The 26390-nt window shown below is 42.4% G+C and overlaps 1 protein-coding gene across 5 annotated transcripts in view; it reads left to right on the top strand.

The window, feature by feature from the left end:
• Nucleotides 1–26390, top strand: part of AGBL1 (AGBL carboxypeptidase 1) — a 774608-nt gene that overhangs the window by 541613 nt on the left and 206605 nt on the right. Inside the window, exons 5-7 of one of the 5 annotated variants that reach the window (XR_006203338.1) lie at nt 5891–6061; nt 9348–9572; nt 13799–13879. The exons of 3 other annotated variants lie outside the window; for them this stretch is intronic. The gene's annotated coding sequence lies outside the window, so the exon portion shown is untranslated. Of the gene's footprint in view, nt 1–5890; nt 6062–9347; nt 9573–13798; nt 13880–26390 lie in introns of those variants that run through there. One more of the 5 variants, XR_006203337.1, reaches the window with a different exon arrangement.

Raw genomic sequence — 26390 nt, 5'->3', positions numbered from 1 at the left:
TAGTGGAGAGTTAAGGTACCAAGGGCGGATATTCCGGAACGTCCACTGATCTCTTTGTGTATGGTGTTCCCATCTTGGAGACCAACAGGCAAAATGAAGCCCTTTGGTTATTCCATTAGCTCAGAGCACTGCCCCCACCCCCTTATCTGTTCCAGTTTTCCTGGTTTTCTGCTTATCCTTCTTTCTATTCTCATTGGAACCAGCCTTTGTAGCCCGTGGGTTTGTGGTGTGCTGAGTGCTAAAGCAAAACAGATGTGTTTCTGAAATATGTCTTAATCCATCCAGGTTTTGGGGACAAAGTCATTCATCTTTGATGTGGTGGAAGAGGGATTTCCAGGCACTTCCCTGGGTAATGAGTTTGATTCAAATGATGTGGTGACAGCAGAGGTAGGCAGATTATTTCCTTGTTGTCACCTCCTTGCGGGATCCCTTGCTCTCAGGACAACACATAAGCTCAGTGCCTCAGCCCTCTTCCTCCTCCCAACCCCCACACCATTTCCAGGGATCAGAGACCAAGCAGAAAGGTGCTCTGTGCCTTCTTTACACACACACACACACACACACACACACACACACACACACACACTTTTAAGACTGACATTAAGGGTGACAGCCTTCCCCCACCCTCCATGAAATAGATGCATTGGGAATTATATTTTTGAGGAAGAAAATAAGGTGTAGCCAGACTCTGTGGCCCAGCCCTTTTGTGTTTTATGAGGAGTGGTTATATTTGTGCTATTTTTTTCAGTGTGTGTTCTGAACCAAACATCAAGGACACATGATTAGATAAGGGACAGTGAATTAGCAGAATTAATGGACCAGAGTATTGCAATATTCACACTCCAAATTTTGCAATATTCACATATAAAATCTCCTGAGTACAGAATAACTAATCTGCCTTTCCTTCCTCCCTCCCTCCTTCTCTCCACTTCTTCCTCTCTCCCTTCTTTCCTTTAGTCCTTAGAAACTCAGGGTGCTGTTTCTAAGAGATAATTCTATCTGTTCCTCCCTGACAACTTCTTCCTTTTAAAATCACTCTGTTTCATGAACCTGTTGCCCTTCTATATCAATCAGTTAAGAGCAGAGACTAAATGCATTTAGAGAATGCTTATCTCTGTTATATAGATAATATATTATGCATATTATTATATGGCATGGTCTCAGTGTGGCCCTGGGTAGCCCCAGGACAGGACTTTTCCAGCTCAGTCTCCATTCTAGCTGTGCTTGCCAGGAAGTTTGGCCAGTGGCAAGGCACAAGATAAATGTTCAGGTCAGTTCCAAGGAGTTTCATTTTCCATGGACTCGCTTAGGGACACAAAAGAGTAATCCGAGGCAGGAATCAAAGCCATCTTTCTAATTGTAGATCATATCTACTATACTAAGACTATACTAAGGAAAGATGGGAAAGATGACCCTTCATCTCTCTGGCAACACTTGTCCATGTGGAACTCTGAATATCAGAGCCCTGAACATATGAAGCACAAGTGTGTCCCTCCTTAGATGCAGGTCTCCCTGCATTTGGGAGCCCACTTATTCTCTGCAGCAAGGCCTCAAGGGCTGTGATCCTTCCACACTTCCTGTGCCCTAAGCAACTGGGTCTCAGTAAAGTCGTGTTAAGAATCTTATTTTCAGGGCAACTGGTGGCTCAGTAGTTTAAGCGGCGGACTTCGGCTCAGGTCATGATCTCGTGGTCTGTGAGTTCAAGCCCTGCGTTGAGCTCTGTGCTGACAGCTCCGAGCCTGGAGCCTGCTTCAGATTCTGTGTCTGTCTCTCTGTCCCTCCCCCATTTGCACTCTCTCTCTCTCTCTCTCTCTCTCTGCCTTTCAAAAATGAATAAATGCTAAAAAAAAAAAAAAAAAAAAAGAGAATCTTATTGTCACCCTGGGCTATGACTATAGCTGCTCAGTTCAACACAAGGGAACCCAAATAGTGAAAACTACATCACAGGTTTTCATGTCAGCAAAACAACAGCGTCTATCACACTAAATTATAACGATGCGTTGAAATTTCATTAGTTTTGTGGTGTTGAGAGCTCTAAATATAATATCCTGTTTCATGTTGGTCTAGGTTTAAATGCTATTACTTAAAAATATTAAGTTAACAAGTTGAAGGGAACATTTATTTTTAAATTTTTTTTTACATTTATTTATTTTTGAGAGAGAGAGCGTGAGCGGGGGAGGGGCAGAGAGCGAGGGAGTCACAGAATCTGACTTGCTCAGAGCCAGGCTCTGAGCTCCAGGCTCTGAGCAAGCTGTCAGCACAGAGCACAGAGCACAGCTCGAACCCACGAACCGTGAGATCATGACCTGAGCCGAAGTCAGAGGCGCAACAGACTGAGCCACCCAGGTGCCCCAGGAACATTTATCTTTAAGGGATTTGTGCTTCCTCCAAGTTTGAGAAATGTAGCCTTAATTAATACTGGCATCCATTTATTTTCTCTCACGCATGCTTGTCCTGCTTGCCCCACTAGATTACAAGGCTCCTGAGGGCAGACACCATGGCTCACTTGGGTTTTGAAATCCCAAAGCCACCAGACACTGTTAGTGACGCTCAAACAATATTGATGGGTTAACGGTACTGTCTCCAGGTGCATGCTGATGTCTGGGTTTTTCCCTTTGCTCTGCGGTTGTTCAAAGACTGAGGGAGCTGTGTATGGGTGGCAGGGAGTGGGCACAAATTTCAACTCTGTTGTGTCTGTTCTTGGGTTCAAAGGGCCCCTGACCCCATAGATCCTCTATGGAACTTCCTGTAGGGCTTTGATGTGCACGCCCCTGCCATTGGGTGCCTGCTGTGCACATCATGAAAGCACTAGCCAGCCTGTCCCCTGTGTCATCTTCCATTCTGAGGCTCTTCGCTTGTGGCTGTGCTACTTTTATTGCTGCTGATGGCACTAATATCTCTGCATAAAGTGGTTTCTTTGTTCCCATCCCTTTATCCTTTTGTATTCCTCTACAGCAGTGCTGACCTTTTAGCTTGCATGCTTTGCCAAGCTCGAGAGGAAACCCAATCTGTCCTTCTCTTTACCTGGCAATTGCCGCTCTCTGTCATTTCTGTCCCCTTCTCCCTTCTCGCTCACATCCCTCTTTTAACTCTTCTGGCCTTTTGGTTTCATTTTCTCCCCCCTGTAGCATGTCAGGAGCTTCACTATCCAAAGAGAACAGGGGACTTAGGACACCAAGTTTGAGATTTATCAGAAACCTTGCACTGCAGAATGATGGCATGGGAGATGCGTCATGCATACATTTGTCTGAGGAAGAGACACCGGATGGAAAATGTGTATATATTGATGGACTTTTCTACTGATGTCTGCTCAATGAAAAAGACAGATGTAGAGAAAGACAGGAGGGAGAAAGATACAGGAAGACAAGTAAAAGTGGGGATGGATGACCCAAGGCTTTTGTCTGCCTTTCTAGGAAATACAGAAGAAGGCAGTTCATCTTGTCTCTATTCAAAATTAGAAGGAAAATGTCCAGTGCCCTATCGAATGGAAAGTGCAGAAAATTCTATCCTATGTTTGACTTTAGGTTCCAGTGCATGGTACCGCCAAGTAGCAGAGAAGCCAGTCCCACCAGGACTCCATGAGAGCACAAGCCTTTTCTTCTGGGTTTAGAGTGAGCAAAACATATAAGAAAGTGGCCCAGAAAACATCAAAATCCTGGAGCAGATCCAGTGGCCCGTCTTCTCCAAGAGCCAAGGGGCACCAATGCCATTTCTTAAGGACCTTTTGTGGTTTTGAACGATTCTTTTAATGTTTATTTGTTTTTGAGAGACAGAGAGTGAGCGGGGGAGGGGCAGAGAGAGAGGGAGACACAGAATCGGAAACAGGCTCCAGGCTCTGAGCTGTCAGGGCTCGAACTCATGAACTGCGAGATCATGACCCAAGCCGAAGTCGGAGGCCTAACGGATTGAGCCACCCAGGAGCCCTAGGACCTTTTGTGGTTTTAGAGATAAAGTACTATTTGTTTTAGATTGACCTCAAAATTCCCCTCTTCCAGGTACAGGTGCCCCCCGCTTTTGAAAAGTTCACATTTCATCAATTTGCTTTCACCAAAGACCTGTATTAGTACCTGTTTTCACTTACTAAGAGAAATCCAAAGAGGATTTTTGCTTTCATTAAAAAAAAAAAAAAAAAAGGAAAAAAGAGAAAATAGGATTCAGGGTTGGTCTCGCAGTGAGCTGTGGTAGGGGCAGTGTGCACACCCCAGGCAGAGAGAGTGACCCCATCTAGGCCCTTCTCCAGAACCACACTCGGTGTGTCAGCAACAAGCCTTCAGAGCTTTGACCTGTGTCTGTGAGCATCATGCTTTATCTCCAGTCATTTTGTGCATCCCTCAGCAAGATGTGTCCTAAGGTGTCAGAAAAGCCTAAGAGAGGTTATTTTGGGGGTCTGGGAATGCTCAAAAAATTTTCCATATAAATTAATAGTAACTGCTTCTTGGCTTTTCACCATTTTGGATGGTGAGAGATTTCATAGGCATGCCCTACTTTGGGGGTAAGCCGGGGAAACCTGCATTCTTTCCTGACAGGCCGCCCACCCCTCTATCCACCTCTGTGCTTACTCGCCCCTTTATCTTACTTTGGTGTTCATGTTGACTTCTCTTGTTCCTGTTTCTTCCCCTGCTTTCCTGCCTGGCTGCTGAAGGTAGACACCCAATGCTTTGATTTTAGCTTTTACTTTGCTTTCATCTCTTCCCAGGTGCTGCTTGACCTGCTGTTGTACACATGGGCTTTTTTTTTTTTTTTTTTTTTTTTTTTTTGCTGTGAACCGACTTCTCTCTAGCACAGAACTGCCTTACTAAGGGAGAGAGAGGCAGCGTGGTGGAGAAGGATCCACTGGGGCAGACGGCCAGTCCTGACACACATTGACTTGTTTCCTGAGAGTTGGCATCTAAAAAGAGCTATCCACTAAAATTACAATGAAAGAAAGTGGCCAGAGGCTGGGATTTAACCACACCAGTTAGGCAAGAACCCAGATGCCTTGGACGCTCTGCCATCTTTCTCAGCTGGGAGAAGCACATCCCCCAAGGGCATCTGAGAATAGTGTCCACTGGGGTCAATTGTAAGTTTCATGATGACTAGACAGAGGAAGGAATAACAGTAGCATGTAATGCCTGGGGCCAGGAATGACAAATACCCTGAAATATGCAGAAAAGGCTCACACAGCGAGAGGTGTCCCCTAAAATTTCTTTTAGTGCCCCATTAAAAAAAAAAAAAAAAAGAGTAAGAAGACTACAGATTTTTGCACAGATTTCTTAGGCTCCAGGTAAGGTTTGCTCTGAAGACTTCAAATCCCTTTTCAGGCCTGGAATTTCTAGAGGAACCGTTGTGTGTTGTGCCCTGGTGATATGGATATGGTGGTTAGTAAGGTGGAGAAAGTCCTTGGCCTTATGACCACGTGACCCGGTAAGAGCTACTGGCCAGGGAATGGCGTGCATGCACACCTGGTGGTGACTGATCCCACGGTTGCCTGAAAGGAGAGCTGTTCAATATGGCTGCATCTGGGAAGGTGGACAGAAAGTGAAGAGAGTTATTGAGACAGGGGAGGTAGCCTGAGCCCATCTTATAAATAATGGGAAGGAGTTTAGACTTTATTAAGAGGGTGATTGGAAACCACTTAAGCATTTTAAGCAAGAAAATTGGCAGTTCAGATAGCTCTGGCCACAGTCTGGTCCAAGGTGAGTTGTCCAAATCTGAATCCGGTTACCATGTCTTTTTTCCCCCTCATCCTCGAGTCATTTCAATTATAAGTGATTTTGCAGCAACAGCTTCCCAGAGAGTGCCACATCTTGCGTTTTGGAAGTTCTTCATTAGGCAGAGAATTTATCGATAACTATTAGCAGTATAAGATTTGTCCTGCATTTATAAACTCATATCATCTCTGGATGTCTAGGCACATTTATTCATGACTAACCTCCGATGCGGCTTTCTGAAGCAGCACAGAGAAAGCATGGTCCTGTTGGCATATTTCTTGTGCAAGCTTGATGTGACTATTCTTGCTGAATCTAAGAAGCCAGAGCGTTCCTCCACATTGTCTCATTTCATTCTCACAGCATGACTACAGGTAGGACGAGTAGTATTGATATTCTGGTAGTATTGGTATTCTGGTTCTCACAGATGAGGAAATGGATCACTTCCTTAGCTATCAACTTTAATGTTCTGCCGTGAACTAGAAGAGTGACCTAATTTTGACTGAGCAATGGTTCAAGTGAAAAGTACTTCCCATTGCCATTCCTTTTGATCCCCTCAGTGTCACTTTGGGGAAGGATTTATTAACTGTGGTTTTACAAAGGAGAAAACCAAGGCTCAGTGGGGTTAAGCGGCTTGACCAAGGTTCACGGAGCCCTGGAATATCCTTGGAAAACAAAAAAGAAAATGGAGATGTTTGGATAAATGGCAGATGGTCTTGTCTTTTCCCAAACGTTGTCTTGGCTCTGTCCTGGTAATCCCTCAGGGTTTCTTTTTTATTTTTCTCCCTCTAGTCCTCTGATCTGGCCCATTATGACTCTACACTGATTTATGGTTTCTAGTCTTGAACCATGACTTCCGCCATCTACAATTTTGCTCTTTGACCAGAGTGTAGCAGGAAATAAATGCAGATCTGAATTTCAGAAACCCAGATTCTCTTCCTGACTCTGAGCTCTTCTGGGCACTTCATTCCACTTCATGGAGGCTTGCATGGTCCCATCTCTGATGCAGAGATTAACATTCTCCATCTTTACTTAAAGTATGGGGATATCTTGAAACAAACAGCCATTAAGGCTTCTGAAATGCTATCTGTGTATTTATTTTGACACCACATCAGTATCCCCATGGCCTCCCACTGCTCTTACAGTTAAAACCAAAAACTATACAATGGCCTCAAAAGCTCATCTAGGTCCACACTCCTACACCTCCCCCTACCTCATTTGGTATTTTTTTTTTAATTAAAAAGTTTTTTTATTGTTTTAAATTATTTTTGAGAGAGAGAAAGAGACAGAGAGAGAGAGAGAGAGAGAGAGAGAGAGAGGCAGACACAGAATCTGAAGCAGACTTCAGGCTCTGAGCTGTCAGCACAAAGCCTGACCTGGGGCTCAAACTGGTGAATCTCGAGATCATGATCTGAACCAAAGTTGGATGCTTAACTAACTGAGCCACCCAGACACTCCCCTCATTTGTTGTCTTAAGGCTCTTTGTTTTCCTTACTCCATCTCAGCTGGTCTTTTTGTTGCTCAAACACCCAATCTCCCTCCTGCTATAAGAAATTTGCCTAGTCTCTTTTTTGCCTGGAAACCTCTTATCAACCCACTGGTTAACACCTCCCCATTCTCTTCTTCTCTCAATAAAGAAAGTGTTTCCTAGCCTCTAGAATAGTTCAGACTATTGTATGCTCCCAGAGTACCATGTATCCTTTCTTTATAATAGTAGTTCTAGCTACTTGCATTTTGTGTTGTGATTAATTAATTAATGTCCATCTCCTTCACTGGATTAAATGCCTCATGATCAAAACCAAGTCTGCTTTTGCACACCATTGCAATCTCAGTACCTGGCACTTAGATGCTTAATGAGCATCTGCCACAAGTTTGAATGAGTAATTTGGGTTATGTTATGGGTGACTCAGTTGCCCTTTGAATGGTTCTGATCCTGGTGACAAGGATGCCCTTCTGTTAGAATTTAACCTAATACTCTGTGAGGCTAGATACATAGCATGATCAGGTTTGATATAGATTTCTGTGTGCTGAAGGAGTCCTGAGTTGTGTCTTCATATGGAACCGTGTCTCTGTGCAGATCAGTTCAGAACTCTGCATTTCATCCCACATATGATAGGACTCATGTTTAGCTAAGAACTCCTAAATACTGTGGGGTTCATTTATGCTTATTACAATCAGCTGGCCAATAGAAAGTGAATGTTACAGAGAAAAAGCAATGCACGGGGTGGCGGTACTATGGGGCTATAAGCCAGGTTCTAGAATCAGACTTCATCAGATAAAATACTGCTTAGTGGCATGTGACCTTGTGTAAATGTTCAATTTCCTTCTAAATCCGTTTCCTCACTTATAAAAATAGAAATAATTATAGAAACTTCCACCTAAGACTGATAAGGCTAAAACACATAATATTTGAGAAATTACCTAGGTAGTATAGTACTAGGCATTGGACAAAGAATTGTCCAATAAATGTTAGATCTTATAGGGGTGCCTGGGTGGCTCAGTCAGTTAAGTGTCTCACTTCAGCTCAGGTCATGATCTCCTGGTTTGTGAGTTCAAATCCCATATTGGGCTCTGCACTGACAGCTCAGAGCCTGGAGCCTGCTTCGGATACTGTGTCTCCTTCTCTCTCTGCCCCTCCCCTGCTCATGATCTGTCTCTCAAAAATAAATAAATGTTAAAATTTTTTTTTTTAATGTTCGGTCTTATATAGTTGAGAAATTAATGCACATTATTCAATTATTAAGGAATTAATAAATATTAATTTATTGCTTTTGGCTTTCTTCCCCAAATCACAAACCCAATCTCCTTTTGCAATACTTGCATTAGAAAGCCATGATTTTAGATGCCATTGAGACCTTCTTTGAAAATATGGACGTAGAATCTTGAAAGATGATAAAATCTTTGACAGAATACCAGCAAATAGATTCTTTTAGGAAGGGGAAAATCCTGATGACTCCACATTCTTTTGGATGATCTTCACATGATCCTAACTATTCTTTGCCCACACTGAGAACTTTTTTATCATCACTTCTTAAAATCACAGCTCCCAGCTCCCACATCATGTCTGGGCACTTATGGTAACCTTCTAACCTCTGCTAAAGGAGTCAAGGCAGGCACCCTGACATTTGGAAAAATGAAGTGTGTGGTTATTTTTAGACGGACTAAAATAGCAGCAGCAGGTTTCCATTTATAGGAACTGTAAGAACCTTCTCCTATGTCTGGGACAAGGTAATGACTTCTATGGAGTAATGACTTTGCCATCATAAACTTTATCCCACTGATGATTACCTACCTCTTTAGTAGTCTCTGTATTATGCTATTTTGTCTTTTTAGTATTAAGAGAATGAGGCCCTGGTTGTTCTTCACATTTTATCATTTCTTTCTTCTTGGGCTGGAAGAAAATGAGAAGCAGGGCCAGACTACCTCTCATGACTAAATTGTTCCTGGCTAATAAAGCTGCAGGAACTGTACGTTGGGGTGTCTTCCATAAATCAGCCTTGGGGAGAATTAGGTGCTGAGAGATGAAGGAGTGATGTTTAATCATCACTTGTAGGAAACCATTAGCCGCACACCCTCATTCTGCTACTTGCCCATTCGTCATTCCCCAATCGCTAGTTCCCCCCAGCCCATTAACATTTCTCAATGACTTTCTAAATGCAGAGAAAACCACAGAAGGGGTGAAGGATGGGGGGACATTATGGAAACACACAACTGAGAGATGTCTCTGCTGCTTTACCTCCTGCTCCCTTGAATGTAAATGGACCAGCGTAAGAACAAAATGATGGATAACTCAGCCAGCCAGATGCTGCCGTGAGAGCTGAAGAAGCTTTTGCCTCCTGTTCTGCTCTTCCCTCTGCAAAAATAAATAACCCGGTCTCCACCTAGGTATGTTTCCTTCGGCAATGTGGAAGACAGCTCTGTCTTTTCTTTGCTATGATGGACAAGGAAAGTGGGGAGGTCGAGTGGTTAGTAGAGGAGTACCAGCTTTGGGAAATTAATTGGATCTTCCCAAATTTGCTCCCCCATCCTGGAGAGAGAAAGCCACAACCGAAGGTGCTGCAGGGTCTACAAATGAGTGAAGCAGGGAAGCTCGGTAAAACAGAGCTAGTTCTTAGACTGAATGGATTGGTGGACACCCTTTAAAAAGTTGATCCAGAGGCACCTGGCTGGCTCAGTCAGTTGAGCAACTGACTCTTGATTTCAGCTCAGATTTTGTGGTTCATGAGTTTAAGTCCTGCATCAGGCTCCATGCTGACAGTGTGAAGCATGCTTGGGATTCTTCTCATTCTCTCTCTCTCTCTCTCTCTCTCTCTCTCTCTCTCTGTCTTTCAAAAATAAATAAACTTAAAAAATGTTGATCCAATAGTGATGTGTGGGCAGAGCTCTGTTCAATCATTTTCAGGAAGAAAATGTATTCTAGCTTCGTCTCCTACTCCTAGAATATAGTTTCTGATGCTAATTGCATGTACACAAGGTGATTTAGAGGCCTTTTCCTTAGACACGTATGCCAAGTTATTCCCGCTGATTGCTTCCCTAATTAATTTTGATCATGGGTGTTAGGAACTCTTCGCTCCCATTTACTGTTTTCCAGGCAAGCCCAGAAAGTCAGTAATAACAAGAATATTTCACTGAGGACTAAGTATATGACACATACTAGAATAAGACACCTGACATACACTAAAAGAGTTGATTTACACGACTGTACTACAAAGTAAGGATTATGGTCCTGGTTTTCTTGGTGAAAAAACTGATGTTAGTGATGATTTTCCTAAGTTGATGCAGTTTAGATGGGAAAGATCCAAGTTCTTTGGGGACTGAGAATTATGCTATTTGAAGAGCTTTTTAGGAAAGAAGTGAATACAAATTTAGGTGTAGGGCTGCAGGAAGGGTCTTTCCAAGTGAGGGGTTCTGTGGGTATAGCATCACCAGCTCCGTGGTATAGGGGTGTCCATTTATCTTGTCTTGGGAGAGGCCAATGCAATGCAGGCCCATCTGAGCTCTTAAATGCAGTGATTTTCTGCATATAGAAAAGATGAGTGTCCTAATGATTCAAATCCAAGTGATTTGAATATCCCAATAGTCTCTGGGGAGGAAATTTTGGAAAGCTTAACAGAGAGAGGAAACTGATTCCGGAGATGTCCTGGTGGCTTAGGAGTCTTTACCAGCTATCGTCAAACTGAGAGAGAAAGCTATGACTAGCTGGCCCTGGACAACTCCACAAGGGCACTAAGCCTAGTGGGAATGGACAGAAATGGGAGTCTGGAGGCCTAGGTTCCAGCTCTGGGACTGTCACTACTGAGCCCTGTGACTTTAGGGAAGTTGAATTTTGTTTCTTCAGCTGTGAGACCAGAGTTTTACTATAGCTTTGGCATTCTAAGATTCTGACTCAAGGAGCGCATTAACTTCCACACATATTTGGTGTTCCTTCTTGTTCAATATTTATGGAAAAGTTGAGCACATTTTAAAATGAATGCATCAAAATGAGTGCAGGAGTGGAGTGAGGGGAAAGGTTATTTTGGTTAGGATGGATAGAGACAGAAACAGAGCACAACAACAACAACAACAACAAAAACACCATGGTGCTAAAAATAAAGTCCAATATCTAATCACATAAAATACAGGGTTGCATAATAATGTGTAAATGAAAAGCTAGGTTACTGAGTAGCAGAAGGTGGGAGTAATAACTGATCACATCGTGTTTGAATTTGCATTAGTGAGGTGCATTTGTGTCCCAGATCACACTCTCTTGCCTGCATTCCCTTGGTAATAACAGCAACAGTTAACCGTACCAACAATAACTCTACAGATATTTATGGACTGTGAGATTTGTGGTTTATGTGTATGGACACCTAGGAGGTGGCTCGCTCAGGCAATATCCCAAATATTTTCCCATAAGAAAAACGTTCTGAATTATTTGCAGAGAATCTCAAGATACATCACTAAGGACCTGTTTGACTCTCAAAGTGTCTGGGTATTTCTTATCCTCAGTAAAATAGCATCAGAAAATGTTACTAATGTTGATAATTTATGCTCAACAAATTAGAAAAAAAATATATACATATCTATTATGCTCATTTTAATTTGAAAAAAATGCATATGCATTTAAAGAGGATAGGGAAATAGATGAAGTGACTGGAATCCTAAGATCAGTTTCTGGGAGGTCTATAGGACTTGAGAGATTTCATCCCTGTTTCTTTATCATTATTTTCCTTCCAAGTCTATATCATTTCTTTATTGCTGATAGAGGTGAATGCCTAATGCAACTCTCACCTTTTCCCCCCAGGATTATTGTCACTTGTCAGGAGACATATCAAAAATGAAAAGAAGTAAGGGGCAGATATTCTCCATGAGTAGGATATGAGTAGACAGAAAGGTTGGGAGAGTATGTGTGAAAGAGCTTGTGTGATGGGAAAAGGCAGAGGTAAAAGAGAAGTTGGCAGGCCTGTGTGATCTCTTTAAGGAGCAAGAAAGCAGGCTGACTTGGAAAGTTGGTCCAACTGCCTCCTCTTGAGAATATAGAGCCTTATAGTCCCTTGCTTCCAGAAATAAGCAAGGTGTTGGAAGGGAGGGAGATAAAGGGAGAAACAAGCACAATAATGAAGGCAGCTGTACGGGTGAACACAGGATGATAAGATATGAGCTGTTTATGGATACAACCATAGGTAGTAAAAGTTTTAAAACATTGACAAGAGAGAAGTGCCTGGGTGGCTCAGTCAGTTAAGTGCCTGACTCTTGATTTCGGCTCAGGTCATGATTTCACGGTTCATGAATTTGAGCCATGTCAGGCTCTGCCCCTTGTCAGGCTCTGTGATGACAGAACATAGCCCTTTTGGTCTCTCTCCCTGTCTCTCTGTACCTCCCCCTTCCCCTCAAAATAAATGGATGAACACTTAAAAACCGACAAGGTAGAAACATACTGTTGTCAGGTGGGGTTACCAGGGAGGCAAGATAGGGATGGGCTGTGAGCATTGGCTAAAGTATTTAACTGACCTTGTTCTAATGGTGTGTGTGTGTGTGTGTGTGTGTGTGTGTGTGTGTGTGTGTGTGTGTGTAAGAAGGATATGAGGCAGGGGCACCTGGGTGGCTCAGTCAGTTAAGCGTCTGACAGGCTCGGTTCATGATCTTGCAGTTCATGGGTTCTGCCATGCATTGGGCTCTGTGCTGAGAGCTCAGAGCCTTGAGTCTGCTTCAGATTCTCTGTCTCCCTCTCTCTCTGCCCCTCCCCTGCTCATGCTTTGTCCCTCTGTCTCTCAAAAGTAAATAAACATAAAAAAAAAATTAAAAAGAAGGATGTGAGACAAACATGTAAAATGTTAACAAAGATTAGATCTATAAAATGTGTTTATGGGCACCTATTAAATCCTCCTTACTCTTTTGTATATTTAAGTTATTTTTATGATAAAGTTTAAAAAATAAAATTAATTCACTATTTATAATCTATAGGAATTCTGATAGTACTGTCACAGATTTGATCATCTAGTCTAGACTTTGCTTTCTAACATAAATTTCTTACGGTTGCTTTGCCTCAGTGACTGAGGTCATTAGGAGATCATAAATATCTAACCCATTTATGGCCATGAAGTTTTTTTTTAAGATCTTGCAGGTGAACATTAAAGTGACTTGTTAATGTTAATTTGGGCCATCTTTAAGCTGGGTCGATGTAGATTATGCAGAGAACACCTGATTCATCTCTACTCTAATGAACCTATTTCCAGACAATGATAAAGAGCATCAAACTTCTGTAATCAGTTGCACCAGGATTCCTTTGATTCCCCAAGAGAGGTGGCTCCATTGCAGGTGGGAAGATGGGAAGGTGGTGGGCTGGTGTTCTTGGGAGAAACCAAAGGGATAAGAAAACTTGGCAAGACGCACAGGGTCTATCTTATGACTGGAATGAACTTGAACTGGTTCTATCCCTTATCAGGATGCAGGTGCACAGTAGGATCACATGTCTGGTTTTCCACATTTGAAGATGATACAGATCTAGAATCAGGAAAACATCTGACTTGTATTTTCCAACAGTTGGGATTCTCTACATCTAGTTCCCTTGCCTTATTCCCCTGGTGATGAATCATTTTTTTTTAATTAATAATCATTATTTTCCTAATAAGTACCAGGTGCTGTGACAGACACTGGGGACAGAGACACATTCTACCCAGATATTTTCATCAAGGTCCTCACAGGTTATTGAGAAAGAGAAGCAGGCTAGAGGAACCTGCAGTCCCAACTGGTAAGCTCTGTCATTAAAGATGCTCAGTGTAGTAGAGTGGGGGCAGAAGGGTCCCTGGTAGAAACCATCCTGGGGAAAGAGTAAAAAAGATGAGGGGGAGTGTCAGTAAGGGTCTCTGCAGAGATTCTGAACTAATAGGATATAGAGAAATGTATGTAAGAAGAGATTTATTATACCAATTGGCTCATGTGATTATGGAGAATGAGAAGTCCCACCATCTGAGTCCGCAAACAGGAGACCCAGGAACACTGGTGGCATAAAATTCAGTCTGAGCCTAAAGGCAAATGTCTGAGGCAAGAGAAGGTGGGTGTCCTGGTCCAAGCAAAAAGAACAGACTCCCCCTTCCTCTGCCTTTTTGTTCTGTTCAAGCCCTTAAAGGATTAGATGATGCCCGCTTGAGTTGGTGAGGGAGATGTTGCCTCCAATGCTAATCTCTTCCAGAAACCTTCTCATAGACACACCCAGAAATAATGTTTTACCAGCTCTCAAGGCATCCCTTAGCCCAGCCAATTTGACGTATAAAATTAACCAACACAGACAACGTATTCCACATGGTACTTACAAGGCCTTGGAGCTGAAGGGGTTGAGGTATGGTAGGAAATATCTAACTGCAGGCTGTATTCATGGCATGCTGTTGAAGTATCCTGAGTTAGAGGCTAGACTTCTGTTTTAAAAATAAAATCCCTCTCATAGCAGTGTACAATGTTACCTTCTTAGAGGATGCGTCTGAAGACAGAAAGATATTTGGGGCTGGGAAATAATTTATAGCGCAGGGTAGATAAAAAGTAACCAAAATTACAGGGATATGATTTGATGCTCTGCCTTCATGGTATCTTCAGTAGATTGAGCTAGAGTCTCCAGGCTGTTTGAAAGAAAGGAAGAGCTGCGCCCAACTTAGTGGCAATTATTTGCCTTAAAAAGTACTTTTAGCTCTCTACCACCAAGGTTTGTCATATCTCACAATGAAACAACAATAACAACAACCAACACTTATTGAATTTTTCCTGTGTGTCGGGTATTGATCTCAAAGTTTGTGTATATTCACTGAACTCCCACAACAACCCACAACTCCCACAACAATGAGGTTGTTTAGTTGCTCATTTTACAGATAAAGCACAGAGAGGTTAAGTACTTTGCATAGGGCCACACAGCTAACCAGTGAGTGCAGCCAGGAGTCAAACCCTGGGTGTTCTGTACTTTCACGCCCACGCTATACCACATCCTGGACTAAAACCATTTCATGTTTCCATTTAGAAAGCCATTCCCCTGTTTTTGCTTATTTTATTGTTTACATATTTATAATTTGTTTTCTTTAGACACGATGCTAGTCTTTTCGTAAAGAGGGTATAACTTGAGGATTTTATAACTCTGTGGCCTAGACAAGTTAATAATTGATACTTTCATGAAGCTCATTGATAATGAAATTATTTCATTCAACATTTGTATTTCATCCTAGACCCATCAATTATAAGAGATACAAAATTTATATGAAAAGATAGATGGTCATATAAAATTGTTTCTAATATAGGAGGACAAGTCATAGTGATTTATATTTCAGTGAAGAGATTCCCTTATTCATCTATCCATCCATTCATTTGTCAAATATTTATTGAGTGTTAATTATATCCTGGATGCTGGATATAAAGTCAAAAAGACATGGTCCTAACCCTCAAAGATCTCTCAGTCATTTGGGCCTAATCAAATTCCTACTTCTGCTGTCTATAACTGGGAGAGACAGGGAATCAAGAAGCCTGGAGAGCAGAAGTTCTCTTTTCTTTAGTTAAACCAAGATTATGAAATGAAATGATTAGAGATGATAAGAAAATTTTTTAAGAAAAAAAATCTGTTTTTTTTTAAAGAAAAATCTTGGCAAAGAATCTCAACACGCATGCACACACACACACACACACACACACACACACACACACGCCTCTGCCCAGAGAATTTACAAAATAATCTACCTGGCCACTTTTAAAAATCTGGCTGGGTGGAGTTAAGGGAAGGATTTTAGATTTGACAAGGACTCAGGGGAAGTTAGTAACAAGGGTTCCATTAACATTTAAATAGAAAATTTATGTTGTATTAAATAGTAACCTTGTTTAAGAATGAATGACAAAGTATCTAGTTGTATCTAATGCTTATTTCCTTTGACCTATTGTTGAAAGAAGTATCAATATTTTTAAAACATAATTAGGGGTATAAGTGAAGTTCGGATTTTGACATATTTTTCTAAGGAATGAAGTTCCACACAGAGATGAATCTAAAAATCTGCCCCCCCCCCCCCCCCCCCCCCCGAATTAAACTGTGGTCATCACGTGTAGCAGTGATACAGGCATTCTGGTGATGCATCTGTGCAAAGCAGGGACAGGCTAATTGGTCTTTGTCTGGTGCCATTATAAATTAGTCTAAAATAAGTAAAGTTAAGCTAGGGAAAGATAGCTGTTTTCCTCTCTTTGCTTTTTTGTGTTCTTCTTACTATAAGAACTTTAACATGCCTTTTATTGTTATTAGATCCCCTAGTAATAAAAGCTGAGGAGATTTGTTTACTCAAAGCATGGTTTTAATTTCAGGAGATAGCAAATATTCCAGAGGCAAACAGACACAGAATCCCATATCTTTTTTTGTTCATAATTGTTTTTAATGCTTATTTATATTTGAGAGAGAGACAGAGAGAGACAAAGTACGAGCGGGGGAGGGGCAGAGAGAGAGGGAGATAGAGAATCTGAAGCAGACTCCAGGCTCTGAGCTGTCAGCACACAGCTGGATGCAGGGCACAAACCCACAGACCTCGAGATCATGAGCTGAGCAGAAGTCAGATGCTTAACTGACTGAGTCACCCAGGCCCTCCCAGAATCCCATATCTTAAACTGAGGAAAGGAAATAACATTTATTGGGCTTCAAACAGTTTTTAATTCATTATCTCACTTGACTTACAGCTCTCAACAACTTGTCATGGATTTATTAATATTCCTATTTTGTAGTTGAGAAAACTGAGCCTTGCTTCTGAGGCTTTTCTCAAGATCACACAGGACATCAGAGTTTTTTTTTTTACAGTACACAAAGTTGTTTTTGTTTTTGTTTTTTTACTGTTTATTTTTGAGAGGGAGAGAGACAGTGTAAGCAGGGGAGGGGCAGAGAGAGAGGGAGACATAGGATCCAAAGCAGGCTCCAGGCTCTGAGCTGTCAGCACAGAGCCCGACATGGGGCTTGAACCCACGAACTGTGAGATCATGACTTGAGCCCAAGTTGCTCAACTGACTGAGCCACCCAGACACCCCCAGAGGTTTTTCTTTTTCTTTTCCTTTATTTTGAAAGAGAGAGAGAGTGAGCATGTGCAGGGGAGGGGCAGAGAGAGAGAGGGAGAGAGAAAAAAAAAACCCAAGCAGCTTCTATGCTATTAGCACAGAGCCCGATGAGGGGCTCGAACTCACAAACCGTGAGATCATGACCTGAGCCAAAATCCGGAGTTGGTGTTTAACCACCCAGGGGCTGAGCCACCTAGCAGCTCCAATACAGAGAGGTTTCAAAGTCAGATTTTCTGATGCCGTGGCTGTTGCTATTTCTTCTTGAAATTCTTACTGTAACACATGCCACTGTCCCTCTGGTGACATAAGATGGGATGTTGAGAATTCAGGAAAACTTGTATTTTCTTCAAATGAAAGATTTTGCAGAACTTGTCCCAAGGGTAGAAAAGATACAGACCTCTCCTTCCCTCACCAGATAATATTTGCTTATATTCTAGAGTAAAAAAATGGGATTTATTCCTCCCTCACCCACCCTCTCTTTCTGTCTCCTTCTCTCTCCTTCTCTCTCTCTCTCTCTCTCTCTCCTCTGCCTCTGTCTCCCTCCCTTTGAGGATGGGAAGCCCACTAGCAGCTCTCTGTCCACGTCTTTCCCCTAACACACTTGGAGCAGGAACCATGAAGCCCTCACCGGATCTGGGGAATGGGCACTGGGAACTGATGGGACTAACACGCTGTTCTGAATCTGCTTTGGTTGTAAGTGATACACTGTCTTTATCTCTGACCCAGACATCTCATGTTATCTGGCAGGTAGGTTACAATCTCAGACCCTTCACAGTGTCTGACAGGATACCACGTTTTAAATGTTTAATCTCTTCAGCCATCCATTCAGCCAGCAGCTTTTTTTTTTTTTTTTTTAAAGAGCGCTCATTGCTGCTGAGAGATTCCTCTGAGCTCTTGGGACACAGCAGTAAATTACATGCAAGAGGCCCCGGACTTGATGGGGCTTATCATTGCAGGGGATGAAAAAACAAGGAAACAAGTCAAAAAGCTAATTTTTATCTGCATATAATTTCAATGAAGCAAATCTCAGCAGGGCAACATGGGAGAGAGTTGACTTGATGTGCAGCAGAGGCCAGTTTAGACAGGTGGTCAGACACAGCCTCTCTGGATGGGTCACATAATGAAAATAGGACTGTGGTTCTTACATGGGGTTGATTTTGTCACCCCACCCCACCCCAGAGGGCATTTGCAGCGTCTGGATGCATTTGATTGTCATGACCAGAGGGAGGCGGGATTACTACCAGCGTGTACTGGGCAGAGGCCAAGGATGCTGCTAGACCCCTACAATTCACAAGACTCTCACAACAGGGAATTATCCGATCCAAAATGTCAATAGTGCTGAGATTTAGAGACTCCGCCATAGGGTATAATAGGACTGCATCCCAAGTAAGAAATACACTGAGATTGCACAGGGGGAGGGGTTAATAACTCACTGGAGGATGTCGGGGTTGCTCACAGAGGCTGAACTGAAGAACTGAGCCTTGAGCTGAATCTTAAGGGATGACGAACGGTTTTCTGAGTCAATGTGGTGGCACTGTGTTTAGTAAGCTCTCTCAAGGGCTGGGACACATGGCACTCTTTTCCTGCTAGAGCACTTCCCGACCCCCAAGAATACAGTGGGACCACATTGAGGTAGGACATATAATGAGTTGGGATAAGCAGAGGGATCTGTTCTCTCCTGAAACCTTTGAATGCACCTGGTTGTACGTGCACTGTGGGCATATGTTTGTGCAAAGCAATAATGTTACCGGTCACGTTCAATCACCCCTGTTAGGAACAGGGGGGCAGACTGGCTAGCTCTTAGCAAACCTGTTTTCTGTTCCGCTTGGACACGCAGCTAAATTACCTATTTCAACCACATTCTCTGGTAGCTGTAGCCATGTGACTGAGCGCGGCCGTGGACAGTGGGCAGGAGTGAGCTCTCCACCTCCAGGCTCGGCCCATAGAGCCTCCCACACGGGCCTTGTTCTCTTCCACCCCCCACCCCCACCAGCTGGGAGCAGAGGACTGTCACGTCCCGAAGATGGAGTGTCACAGATGGAAGGAGGCCGGACTCTGAATTACTGTATGAATGGCCATGCACTGCACTTTACTTGAGCAAAAAACTAAATTTGTATGGTATTAAGCCCCTGGGATTTCAGGGTTTATCTGTTATAATAGAAGGGCTACCATAATTAATCCGGGAGTGCCAGGTACTTGAGGTATGTTATCCCTAATCCTTTCAGTGACCTTGCAATACAGGTGTTATTTTCCATATTTAAACATGAGGACAAAGGGCCCCAAGTGATTAAGTACCATAAGCTAGTAAGTAGAAAGAATCAGGAGCCAAAATGCATGCTGTTTTTAATATGCTAAACAGCTCTGCACTTTTCCTCCACCCATGCTAGTTTTGAATGACTCTGGATAACTTTCTCCAGGGAGAGTTTCTCTGCACAGATTTGCATCCTTCTCTTTTCCTCTGGTTGGGGGAGGAACAAATAGCTTTCTTCCCACTTTCCATGCCTGGTTTAGTATACCAATGCAGCATTCTCATTGCTTAAAATATTTGACCCAGGATAAGAGGTGATGTAGTAGTTAAATAGAAAGTGCTCTTAGAGGCACCTGGGTGGTTCAGTTGGTTGAGCGGCCGACTTCGGCTCAGGTCATGATCTCACAGCTCATGAGTTCGAGCCCTGCATTGGGCTCTGTGCTGATAGCTTGGAGCCTGGAGCCTGCTTTGGAGTCTGTGTCTCCCTCCCTTTCTCCCCCTAACCCACTCGCATTCTGTCTCTGTATCTCTCTAAAATAAATAAACATTAAAAAAAGAAAGAAATGAAAGAAAGAAAGTGCTCTTGCAGGAGTTGAATGCTGCTTGTCAGACACTCACAGATGGATGAAAACAAAACCTTCACAAATGGGGTTGCTTGTAATTTTCCTTATTTTTTTTTTCTTCAATGAACTGAGAATACACATGAAGCAAAGAACCTTCTGCCTCTCTCGGCTGCTGGAAGTTGCATTTTATTTCCCAGTCAGAGAGTTTATTGGTCCCCAAGGCTGCTGGAAGGGGAAGTTACCAGTAGCCAAACAGAGTCATTAAAGGAAATGGATGCTCACATGTAGCAGCACTGGGAGATCCTAGCAGCTCTCCTGGAGACAGGGCTGAGGGGGGCAGCTTGGAGATCTTTGATTGCTACATCTGAAAAACAAAAGGAAGACTGGTGTGGGTGGGTCTTAAAGTGTGAGCCATAAGGCTGGGGCTTGGGTGTTTAGTCTGCCCAGCACCTCTTTGGGAAGCCACCTCTCCTCCACTTTCAGGCGTTGAAATGAAGTTGTGGCTGAGTACCACCTTCAGATTGAGAATCTGATGCAGACTTGACCCATTACTTCTATCTGTCCCCATCTCCCACCATGTCCCCAGCCCCAGTGACTGCTTATGGGTATGGCCATATTCCCTACGTAGGACCAGTAGGAGTTATCTCTAGAATGTTTCTGATATGCCCCTGGGAAAGATCTCTCTGATTACGGACAGTGGGGTGTCAGGGACATTCCTTAAGAAGAGCCTGTTTGAGAATGCAGCCTCACAGAAGAAAGCAATTTTAAAGGATTAAAAAAGAACACAAAAAAGTAAAACACATCCAGATAATGTTGTTTAGCCCTAGATATAGTCATAAATAAAGTCAACCAAATGCTTTAAGCTTTCAGTTTTAGGAGCCATACATTCCCGTGTTCTGTCTAAATTAGTTTTAGTCTGACTATTCTCATTTGCAATCCAAAGGAACACACATCCTGCAGGTTCTTCTGGGCCAACATAAAGATTTGGACCTCTTCCCCAGCAACGATGAGGGTTACTGAAAGATTTGAGCAAGAGAGAGACAAGTTCAAGTTTGTGTTTCAAAGAGATGGCTCTAGCTGCATTGTGGAGAGCATAGTTCAGAGGGCCAGAAATGATGTGGGTGGACTCCCTAGGAGGGGATTTTGGTAATCTAGATCAGAGAGGTTAGTGGAATGGATTTGAGCTCAGCATGGAGACACTCACACAGGTGAAAAAGCTTTTTAGGGTGTAAGTCTGGCGGGGGGGGGGGGGGAGGAGAGAATCGTTAAAGACCACTCCTAAATTTCTGACTCAGGAAATGGTGGAGCTGGAGAGTCGTTCAAGGAAAAATAGAGCCACCTGTAAGAATAACAAATTTGGAGGAAGTGGAGAGATCATGAGTTTCACTTTTGAATGTATGATATTTGGGCTATTTTTGCTACATTCATATGGAAGTTTCAATCAGGCTGCTGGAAAGTGGGGCCTGAGTTTCAGAGAAGAGCTCCGGATAGGATGCATATACATTTGCGAGTCATTTGTGCACTGATGGTGATTTAATTTGCTTCTGTAAGATCATGAAGTAAAGGGTTAAGAGTGAGCAGAGATGTCTGGGGCTGGGCCTTGGGTATTCATCAGGTCCAAGATTTAATAGCTAAGCAGAAAAGAGTGAGTCTGCAATTAAAGACAGAGGAAGGACAACAAGAGAGGCAGGAGGAAATCAAGGAGGCCACCATGTCAACCAAGGCAGGAGAAATATGCTTGAGGATGTTGTGGTCAGCATTGTTGATTGCTGCTGACAGGTTTAATAAGCTGAGAACTGAAAACAACTAATCAAATTTAGCAACACACGTGCCATTGGTGACCTTGCTTCAATGTGATCAGAACACAAGTCAGATGGAGTGGGTGGAGGAGGGGGTGAGGAGGAAGGAAATGCAGATGAGTTCTCATAAACTACACTTTCAGGCCAGTAACCCCTTCGCATGCAAAACCGAACCAGCAGCAGCTAGATGCAGGCTTGCCAAATTGAAGTTTGGGGCAAGATTTGCCTGGATTTCTCAGAGCACATTTATGTTTGGCTCTTGGTCCACCATTCAGTTACGTTTATGTTTATGCAACAGTCATTCAATATGTACCCTTTGTCAGGTTCTGAGTTATGTATAGAGGTGAATAAGACCTTGTACTTGGCTTTGCAGAAATGATCATCTGGATGGGGTGATAGACTTGCCAAAACAGTATGCTAGGTCAACATGGTAGTGCAGTGAAGGAATCCAGAGGAAATGTTTCTGAGAGGAACAGCAAAGGCCTCAGATGATAGCTGAACCAAGTCTAGAAGGATACCAAGTCTTGTTGGATTTACCTCTGTAGAAATAAAACTGTTCCACACATGGAGCCAATCCATTAAAAAAATGGACTACATCAATACAATTAGCCTTCATGCACCTAATGGAATAAATGTACAGAAAACTAGAAGTCAGTTTATACACTGGTGATGTGGTCAAACCAGCACTAGTTGGCTCTGCATCCCCTGAAAAGGGAAAAGGCAGAGCTGTTGGGTGTATATCAAAAAGAATCTCTCCTAGACTTCTTAGCTCCATGGGGTTTCAGAATGAAATATATCAGCTCCACAGGGAAGCCTCTGACAGATGGGAACCTATTTAACAAGCCATGGAAAATGAATAGGTTGGCTCCGAGAGGGACCACACAGTCATGGAAATCTATTCTGAGATGTGGGTGTTGGTGGGACCCAATGACCCACATTCAGGAATATTTGTCTATTAATTAGGGCAGGTGGTTCCATCCCAGAAGGCTTTGCCTAGCAACTGTAACCAAGATCATCTGCAAGTCAGCCCTGTGAAAGAGCTCCAAGTGTGGGAAATCTAAGTGGCATGAACAGAAGCAAGAGGTCTCTGACCCTGAGCCCAATGCTCTATCTCTTGTCCCTATTTCCCTTACCTGAGTGAGTAATTTCTGACAGCCCGACAGATTCCCCCAAACAAAATCACGCTTCACCCCACAATCTTGAACTCTGTATGGCCTTTTCATCTGGCACAGGAATACTGGTGATGGATGGCTGCAAATTAGGATATGAAAACAGTGTTTGAATGTCAGTACAGGATGGTTGGGACAAGGAATAGATAAGCTGTTCTGCATACACTCTCGGCTTGTCTTTTGTTTCATTCAATTCATTCATTGAACAAATATTTATTTAGCACTTTTCACGGACTGGGGGCACAATAGTGCACATGACAAAGGACATCAACCAGATTACTTTAGTGCAGAGGGATAATTGCCATTATAGGGAGGCTTAGGTTCAGGGAGCCGTAAGTGTAGGGAGCCCGGGGAAAAGGTAGGTAACCTAACATTTGAAGGGTTGTGGAAAGCTGGCAGGGGGACCTTAAGATTTATGTTGAGGAGAAAGGAAGGGATGGAGTTGTATGAAGTGATGATACGTATCAAGAATCAGGAGACATGAGTGAGGCACATTTGTTGAATGCTAAAGACTTGGGATTTGGAGGGCCAAGACAGAAGTATAAGAAATGAGATGTAGAAGTAAGGAGGGGCTAGATCAGATAGCGTCTCCAATCCCACATTAAAGAGTTCTAATGCTACCCTCTAGGTAACCACACGGTGGTTTCTACTGGAAAGGAGGTATGCTCATGTTTGTGCTTTGGAGACTATTCATTAATTCACTCATATTCAGAAAATACTTTATAAGCCTCTGTTATATGCCAGACACTGTGCTGAGCACTGGAAATACAGTGGTGTTCAAAGCAGGCAGAATCCCTACCCTTGTAGAGCTTATAAGTGAAACAGACATTAAACAGATGATTTAGGGGCACCTGGGTGGCTCAGTTGGTTAGGCGTCTGACTCTTGGTCTCAGCTCAGGTCTTGATCCCAGGGTGATGAGTCCAAGCCCCATGTTGGGCTCCACGCTGGGCATGAAGCCTGCTAAAAATAAAAAGAATTTAAAAGGTCTGTTGGATATCAGTGTGGAACATGGAAAGAAGGTGGCTTGGGACAGTGGGGCCACTTCGAGTCTTGTGGCAGCGAACCAGATGGAAGATAGTAGTAACGTACACCAAGGCAGAGGGCTAGGATGAATAAAATGATTCCAGGGATGGAATAGAGGTAGAGGCCATAGGACACTATCATCAAGTATATGAAGAAAGGTGAAAAAGGCAAATGGGACCATCTGGTGACCATAAACATCTCTTAATGAAATGACATGATAGGGCTCAGTCTGCTCTACGAAGAAAAAGGAACCCACTCAAACTTTGCAAATCAGTTGGTGCATCCCTGAATTAAATCCTTGCGTGGTGAGGGATGATGTACAAAGCTAAGGGTGCACTGTCAATATCTTGTACCCTCAGTGGAAGATCACTGAGCAGCTAACATGAAAAAGGCTTAGAACACGGAAATATGCAAAAGTCTATTCAAATTTCATATCTGAGCCTTTTTGTGGGCCAGAGCTCTTACAAGTTGCAGATGCTTCTTATATTTTTAACTCATTCTGGGAGATCTCCCCCCAAGATATTGCTGTATTTTATATTAAAATGTTAAAAATATTTCCAACAAAAACGTGCAGAAGAGAATGTGACACCTGTGTAGCCATCACTAATATTTTACTTATTTTTTTTAATTTTTTTAATGTTTATTATTTTTGAGAGAGAGACAGAGAGACAGAGAGAGAGCAAGCAGGGAAGAGGCAGAGAGAGGGAGACACAGAGTCGGAAGCAGAGAGCTCTCAGCACAGAGCCTGATGTGGGGGCTCGAACTCAGACCGCAAGATCATGACCTGAGCCATAATCGGCCGCCCAACTGACTGAACCACCCAGGCGCCCCCATCACTAATATTTTAAAGAGTGAACTTCACATCATATTTGCTTCAGGAATTTTACTGAAGAAATTAAAATATAGTCAAATTATTGTTGCTCTCTCTTCATCATCCTGAACATCTCAGGGAAACTATAACTGCAAGTCATTGCAAATGCTTCTACCTTTGGTGGACATATATGTATCCACAAACAACTCAGCGTTTTTTATTTAAAACTCAGAAATCGTGTCACACCTGATCATTTTCCATCTTGGTTTCATTAAAAACGTTGCTCTTGAGACTTCCCCCTGTCGATAAAAGTGGATTTGTTTCATACATTCTGTAGTTGTATATATCCCCTTGTGTGGATAATCAGAGTTTATAGATCTCTTTCCCTTACTGAGAGGTAGTAACTTTCTCCCTCATTCTTTCCTGGCATAAACCTTTCTCTGTCTTAGCTATTGTAGCTATCTGTATCCTCATCAAAACCTGGTGATATCCATGTAGATACTTCTGGACAGTCTGGAAGTGAAGTTACATCTCGCTTATTGTTTTAATATTCATTTTTCTGACTATGAGTGAGGTTGGGGTTTTTTTCTCATGTTTTATTGACTATTCGTGGTTCTTTTGCTATCAGTCACTCATCAATAGGCTTTGTCCATTTTTCTATTTTTTTTCTCTTGAGGATTTTTTTTATATTTTAGTTAATATACAGTGCAATATTGGTTTCAGAAGTAGAATTCAGTGATTTATCACTTACATACAACACTCAGTGCTCATCACAAGTGCCCTCCTTAATACCCATCACCCATCTAGCCCATCCCCCACCCACTTGCCTCCATCAACCTTCAGTTTGTTCTCTATCATTAAGATTCTCTTGTGTTTTTTCCCTTCTTCTCTTTCCTCCCCCTTCCCATATGTTCACCTGTTTTGTTTCTTAAATTCCACAAAGGAGTGAGATAATATGATATTTGTCTTTCTCTGATTGACTTATATCAGTTAGCATAGTACATTATAGCTCCATCCACATTGTTGCAAATGGCAAGATTGTCATTCTTCTTGATGGCTGAGTAATATTCCACTGCATGTATGTATGTTTGTATGTGATTATATATATATATATATATAAAATATCCATATATATATATATATACACATAATATATATGTATGTATACTTATATACTGTATGTGTGTGTGTGTGTGTGTGTGTGTATATATATATATATATATATATATGTATATATATATATATATATCTTTATCCATTCATCAGTCAATGGACATTTGGGCTCTATCCATAGTTTGACTATTGTTAATAATGCTGTCATAAACATGGGTTCACATACCCCTTGGAATCTGTATTTTTGTATCCTTTGGGTAAATGCCTACTACTGCAATTGCTGGATCATAGGCTAATTCTATTTTTAGTTTTTTGAGGAAACTCCATACTGTTCTCCAGAGTGGTTGCACCATCTTGCACTCCCACTACCAGTGCAAGAGGTTTTCCCCTTTTTCCACATCCTTGCCAACACCTGTTGTTTCTTGAGTTGTTAATTTTGGC

The sequence above is a fragment of the Panthera leo genome, chromosome B3 (assembly GCF_018350215.1).
Source record: "Panthera leo isolate Ple1 chromosome B3, P.leo_Ple1_pat1.1, whole genome shotgun sequence".
In the NCBI taxonomy this organism is placed as follows: Eukaryota; Metazoa; Chordata; class Mammalia; order Carnivora; family Felidae; genus Panthera; species Panthera leo.
This window is presented reverse-complemented; position numbering and strand designations above follow the sequence as displayed.